General features: G+C 49.9%; 1 protein-coding gene across 1 annotated transcript in view; it reads left to right on the top strand.

The window, feature by feature from the left end:
* The first annotated feature begins 802 nt into the window (after positions 1–802).
* B4GALT6 (beta-1,4-galactosyltransferase 6) overlaps positions 803–7016 on the top strand; it is a 189697-nt gene continuing 183483 nt past the window's right edge. The window contains exon 1 of the mRNA XM_058676772.1: positions 803–811. The gene's annotated coding sequence lies outside the window, so the exon portion shown is untranslated. The remainder of the gene's footprint in view (positions 812–7016) is intronic.

Raw genomic sequence — 7016 nt, 5'->3', positions numbered from 1 at the left:
TGAGTTGCCAACCAACTGCAGTGCATCTCAAAATGATACCTTACTTTCTCATTACAAAATAACATATTAAATAGATTTGAAAACGTAAAGAAATTTAAAAATGATTCTGAACAGAATACATTTTACATAACTCTAAATTCTAACAAATGTAAGTCATTACAATAAATAATTAGAACATAATTGTAATCACATGCATTTTTTAAAAAACTGCGGATATAGCAGAGTTTGAGGCTTCACTTTGGGATATACTGAGCTAAGTCCTCCATCTAGGCCCACTGTCATCCAGTGTGGTACAGAGGCAGCAAAGCAGAACCAACACAACATCTGAACAGCCGAAGGACATATTTGCTTTAACTGGCCCGGTGTTTTCACTTTGCTTGGGCTGCGGCGGAGGGGCGGGCCTCGGTGTCCCGGGCACGTGCAGCTCCTTGCAACCCTGCACCAAGCACCAAGCACCTGCCAGCCCGGGAGCCTCTCCAGGCCCTGCAGGCAAAGCCGGAAACGGGGCGTGGCTGGCCGGGACCAATAGGAGCGGCGTGAGGGCGGGGCGTGCCGGCGGGGGTGTGGCCGCGCGCGCAGTCACGTGCCGGGCGGGCCAACCGCCTGGGCGTGCGCGCGCACGTGCTCCCGGCAGCCTGCGGCGGCGGATCCGGCCGGGAGGGCGGCGCCACTGGCGGGGCGGGCCGCCTCCCTGTGGGCCCCGGGCGGCCGCGGGGGCAGCGGGTGGTGGCGCGGGGCGGCCTGGTGTTCGGGGCGTGGCAGCCGGAGCGAGCAGTCGGGGAGCCCCGGGAGCGCCCGAGGGGCGGCGTCGGTGAGTTTCTCGCGGCCGAGCCGTGCTGGTGCTCGGGGAGCCCCGGGAGCGCCCGCGGTGGAGGGACGTGGGCTTCTCGAAGCGGCTGTGGGGACGGTGGTCCGGCAGGGTCGTGGCTCCGGGGCGCCGCGCGGGGCTGGGGGCTTCTGGGCGGGAGGAAGGTGCGGGAAGTGGCGGAGCGGGGCCGTGTGTGCGGGCACGGCCCTGGGGCTCGGGTCTGTGCGGGGCGCGCCGCGGGCACCTGCCTGGTCCTCAGCGGCTCCCGGGACTCTCGGGCGTCCGTGGTAACTTCCCAGTTTCTTTGTGACGAGACGAGGACTGCCGCACAGTGGGAGTCACGGGCTGCCCATGTGACCGCTTGTTTTCACTCTGTGCCATGCTGTTGGCTCCACGAGCGTGAGGGAATGGCAGAGGGGATTCAGAAAGTGTGCAAGGGCCAGCTGCGCTGCCGCCGCAGGAGCGAGTCGCCTATGCCGCGACGCTGAAGAGTGGCTGTCCTGATTTGTTAGTATTCACCTGCGGAGAGCTGCAAGGTCGAACCTGTGGCTGCATGATATTGTCCAGGTGTAGGAAGCAAGCTCTACTAAATAGTTAAAAGTTAGCTTTAGGATCCGCGCTGTGTTTTCCCTGAAATACTTAGGGAATTCTTTTTCAGGTCTGTCTCTGCGCTGATAAGGATGGAAAAATCGATATTCCCCAGAGAGGATAATCTATGTCTTAAAAGCAAAGTGGCTGCAAAATTCACATTCCTTTCATCCACTGATTCTTTTTCAAACTTTTTTCCTGTGAAGCATGTTTGTAGCAATAGGGGCTCATTCCTCCCCCTCCCTCCTCCTCTTGCTGCTATCCCATTTTGCGCTTCTGCCGTTACCCCCGTAATATCATAATACAGTTCCTAATTCTAAATTGCTTGGTGGACTCTATTTACAACCTCTAAGAGGGAAAACTGGAGGAAGTTGAGCAAAGTTTTTTAAAAGCTTAATTTATGGTCGACACGGTAGCCTATGGCTAAAGTCATCCCCTTGAGCGGGGCTGGATCCCATGGGGCGCCAGTTCTAATTCTGGCGGCTCCACTTCCCATCCACCTTCCTGCTTGCCTGGGGAAGCAGTGGATGATGGCCCAAAGCCTTGGAACCCTGCACCTGCGTGGGAGACCTGGAAGACGCTTCGGATCAGCTCAGTTCCAGCTGTTGTGACCAGAAGGGGAGTGAATCAATGGACAGATCTTTGTGTCTTTTCTCCTCTCTATATATCTGATTTTCCAACAAAAATAAAGTTAATCTTTAGAAAAAAAAAAAACTTTAACTTGTTCCAGGCAAACCTAGTGTTGCACAACATTGAGCATTTAATTGATGTTCAAAATCTGGATGCAAAACCACTAAGTGGGCTCACCTGAAGCTGTTGCAGCCCCCAGCAGGGTTTTGGGAGGGTCTTTGTGGGAGGCTTACTAGGTGTCTCCTTGTGCATCAGCAGAAAGCTGTGGTGGTTCCTCTTTGTGGAGGGAGCTCCTCTTGGTGGGTGGATTGCGCAACGTTTAACACAGTGCTTCACAGCAGCCAGGGAGTGTTTCTAAGAAAGTGCTGCTTCCCAGCATGTCTTGTTTCTTTATAACAAAGGGCAATGATTCTGTGCAAGAACCAACAATTGAGCACAAGAACACACAGTTTCTCCTGAATGATAGCACAGCACAGTCCACTGTTGATATTTTTGTGGGAGGCCCTGGATTCAGGCTGGGCTCCTGCACAAGATCCATCAGGCAAACAGCGTATAATTGACTTACCATGAATTGGTTTCAGAAGGACATGTGGCTTGTTACCAGGTCCAGCTGTCAGCAGCTTGTCAGGCAGACAAATGGACTAGGCTGTAGGCAGTTGAGTTCTCGGAGCAGCTCCTGTCACAGTGGTGTCTAATTGAGCTGGGAAGTATTCTCAGTTGCTCTTGTTCTGGGAGCTGCCTGAGCTTCAGGGAACTGCTCAATGTTTCTCTGTTCAATGCCAGTAAGTGTTATTGGCCTAAGGAATGTTCCTTTCACAGTATTCCAGATTCTTTTGTGGTTTTATTTTACCTAGAGATGTAGTCATATATTTGATTATAGCACTTCAAAGTTGGAATCTTTGGGGACAAATTCCTAACTTTTTTTAAAGATTTATTTATTTTTTTTGGAAAGGCGGATATAGAGAGAGGAGCAGAGACAGAAAGGAAGATCTTCCGTCCGATGGCTCACTCCCTAAGTGACTGCAACGGCTGCAAGTGAGCCAATCTGAAGCCAAGAGCCAGGAGCTTCCTCTGTGTTTCCCACACAGGTGCAGGGTCTCAAGTCCTTGGGCTGTTCTCAACTGCTTTCCCAGGCCACAGGCAGGGAGCTGGATGGGAAGCAGGGCCGCGGGGATTAGAACCAGCGCCTGTATGGGATCCTGGGGCATTCAAGGCAAGGACCTTAATCATTATGCTATCGTGCCCGGCCCCAAATTCTTAACTTTGACCATCTGTGGAAGCCTAGCTTTCTGCATGCCAGGTGTGCACAGAGAAAAGTGGAGGGAACCAGCTTAACTAATACCATGAGGGGAGAAGATGGAATGGTGAGGGTGAACTTTGTAAAACTTTGAGAGATCCTGGGAGTTCTTGGAGTAGGCCTCCGAGGTCTTTGCAGTTCCTAGAAAGAGGACAGGTTGTAATGGCATACACATGGGCGTTTATCAGCAGTTCATTAGTGAAGTTTCAGAGGAGATTGTTGGGCATCCTGTACAGTGTGTGTTTATAATGATAGTATTTTGAATAGCTTGCATGGAAATGTTGTGTTTCCTGGGTGGGCACTGTCAGTGTTGAGGGCTGTGAGCTGAGCAGGTGTGTGAAGGTGCCCCATGGTCCTAGGAAGAGGAGGTAGTTGTTTACTCAGTGTATCTGCTTTTTTTTTTTTCTTTTTGATTAGTCTGCAAGTAGAAAGTTCCAAGTAGTGAATCAGCTGTGTTGTTCATTTTGCTGTCATGTGACCATGGAAAGTAGCCTCATGGTTTTATTTTGTGGTTAAGTTTTCCTTCGAAGAGAAAGTTCTCTGATTAGTAATTGATCAGTATTATTTTAATTTAACTTGAACAATAATTTTCATGGGAAGTAACCAAAAGGCAATTTAAAATGCATGTTGTCCAAACTTTGAGGAATTTTATCATTAAGAGGTAACACCTTGTGTTTTAAGTATTTTACTTACTGAAGCATGGCTATCAGGTTGTGGACTGTCCATGTTTCCTTCTTCCTACCATGTTTTGAAACAGATGAATTTTTGGAATCATTCCAGTGGAAATTTCTGAGTATAGAGCACTTAATTAATAAGGCAAAACCATGAGGCTTATTTCACTTGTAGTGTTTTTAATGACTATTGGGCAGTGATGGGGTGTATGCGCAGTGAGTAGGCCTGCTCTGTTAGGTGTGTAGGGCATCGCAGTCAGTGTGGATGTGTAATGAATGTGAACAGCAGAAGGCAGAGGTGAACAATAGCGATAGCATCTCAGCGTTTTACGGCAGTTCTACTGGTTGACAGGCCGTGGTGTGATCATTGTAGCCCCTTTGTCTCGATTTCATTCAAGGGGGAGCAATGCTGTATATCAGGGCACCAAGACTTATTGAGGAAGTTAGCAGAAAGTTTCACTGCATTGAAAAGGAAGCAGTTGTAAGTGTGCTTTTGTAACAAAGTGACACAGCTGAGTGTTTCTTAAAGTAGATTTTACAATTTACTATGTTGCTTTTTCAAGATTTGTTTTACTTTGAAAGAGAGCTGTGAAGGAGATAAAGAGCTTCCATCAGTTTCACACCCCAGGTGCCCACAGTGGCCAGGCTTGGGCCAGGTCAGAGCCAGGAACCCAGAGCTGCTCCTCAGTCTCCCACATGTGTGCAGAGGTCCAAGTGCTTGAACCATTCCCCGCTGCTTCCCCTGAGGAGTGCTGGGAAATGGAGGAGCCAGGACTTGAATGGCACTCATGTGGGATGCCAGCACTGAGGTCCTAGCCCAGCCTGCTGTACCACAGCACCGAGTCCAATGTGCTGTTCCTGAATTCCCAGGTCTGGATCTCGCTCTTGTGAATAGACATACACACGGACATGCACACACACACACACATACACATGAACTCATATATGTTAAGATTGATTTATTTGAAAGGCATAGTGATAGAGACCAAGAATATTTGCACCACTGGTTCACTCCCAAATGTCCACAAAGGTTGTGGCTGAGCCAGGCTTAAGCCAGGAGGTTGGAACTCCTTGTAGGTCTGCCATGTGGGTGCAGAGGCCCCCTTGGGACATCCTCTGCTGCTCCTCTAGGTGCAGTAGCGGGGAGCTGGATCGGAGCTGGAGCCCCAGTACTGGACTCAGTCCTCATTTGGGTTGCTGGTGTCACAGGCAGCGGCTCTGCTGGACCACAATGTAAGCCTGAGTTTTTTCAATTGAAGGCGTAATTAAAAATTTTTTTTCTTTTTATTGGGAAGGCAATTTACAGGGAGAAGGAGAGGCAGAAAGATCTTCTATTTATTGGTTCACTCCCTAAATGGCCACAGTGGCGGGAGCTGAGCCTATCCAAATCTAGGAGATTTTTCTGTGTCTCCCTCTTAGGTGCTGGGTCCTAATGCTTTGGGCCATCCCCCACTGTTTTCCCCAGGCTACAAACGGGGAACTGGATGGGAATTGGAGCAGCCAGGACACAGACCCTCAGCCATTTGGGATCCTGGCACTTGCAGGCAGAAGAGGAGCCAGTTGAGCCATCCCATCAGCCCATAATTTGGATTCAACTTCCTTGGTTCTCATGAAGGAAGATTAATCAGAATTTGTTGCCTCTTGTTTTAGATGCTGAGTTCAATTTTTATTTTACCCCTTATTTATTTATTTTAAAGATTTATTTTTATTGGAAAGTCAGATATACAGAGAGGAGGAGAGATAGAAAGATCCTCTGTCGAACGATTCACTCCCCAGGTGAGCGCAACAACTGGGACTATGCCGATCCGAAGCCAGGATCCAGGAACTTCTTCCAGTTCTCCCGCGCGGGTGCAGGGTCCCAAGGCTTTGGGCCATCCTCCACTGCTTTCCCAGGCCACAAGCAGAGAGCTGGATGGGAAGTGGAGCTCCCGGGATTAGAACCGGCGCCCATATGGGATCCCAGGGCGTTCAAGGCGAGGACTTTAGCCACTAGGTCACACCACCAGGCCCTCACCCCTCATTTAGAAATGCTAGATTCAGATTGTGGCTATGTTGTCATAGACTTGGCAAGTAATTAATGTGCTTCTCAGTTTTTCCCAGTTAAGGCTAATATGAATCTGTTTGCTAATATAAATCAGTTGCATTTTTTTTAAAGTTTCACTTATTTGATAAAGCGTGGAGGACAGAGTTTTTTTTAAGATCTATTTATTTTTATTTGAAAGACGGATATAGAGAGAGGAGCAGAGACAGAGAGGAAGATCTTCCATCCGATGGCTCACTCGCCAAGTGACCACAATGGCTGGAACTGAGTCAGTCTGAATTCAGGAGCCAGGAGCTCTTCCAGGTCTCCCACATAGGTGCAGGGTCCTAAAGCTTCTTTCCCAGGCGCAGGCAGGGAGCTGGATGGGAAGCAGGGCCGCCAGGATTAGAACCGGCACCTATATGGGATCACGGTACGTTCAAGGCAAGGCCTTTAAGCACTACGCTATCGCGCCAGGCCGGAAACAGATTTTTGATCTTGTGGCTTCAATGGCCAGGCCTGGGCTGGGGTAGCCAGGAGTTGAGAGCTGCTTCTGGGTTTTCTGTGTGGGGACAGTGGCTCAAACCTGTGGGTCATCTCCTATTGCTTTTCCCAGGCAGCTGCAGGGAGCTGGATCTGAGGTGGAGGCTGGAAGTTGAAGCTGAGTTTGTTAGTTGGGCAGAACAGGGTGCAGACCTGAGGCAGAGAGAGTGAGTCCACATGGGTGATCCCAGCCTTATCTCCTCAGGAGTGTCTGCCCTCCAGGAACCACTCAGGCCTTGGCTCAGCCCACTGTGAGAAGCACCTGCTTTACAGGTCACTTACTACAGCGAGCATGCGCAAGCCAAGGAGCTGCTGCCTTCTTCCATCCCCTGTGCCTGTGATGTACCAAGGCCCAGTGCTGTAGGTCTTGGCCGCCATTTCCCTCATGTCACCCTGCCATGTCGAGGTGGTTCTGCGCCGTCTCCCTCCAGGTAGTGATATTAGCTTTTTTTGCCACAA

The sequence above is a fragment of the Ochotona princeps genome, chromosome 18, assembly GCF_030435755.1.
Source record: "Ochotona princeps isolate mOchPri1 chromosome 18, mOchPri1.hap1, whole genome shotgun sequence".
Lineage (NCBI taxonomy): Eukaryota > Metazoa > Chordata > Mammalia > Lagomorpha > Ochotonidae > Ochotona > Ochotona princeps.
Note: the sequence above shows the minus strand (reverse complement) of the source record. Positions and strands in the feature narration are given on the sequence as shown.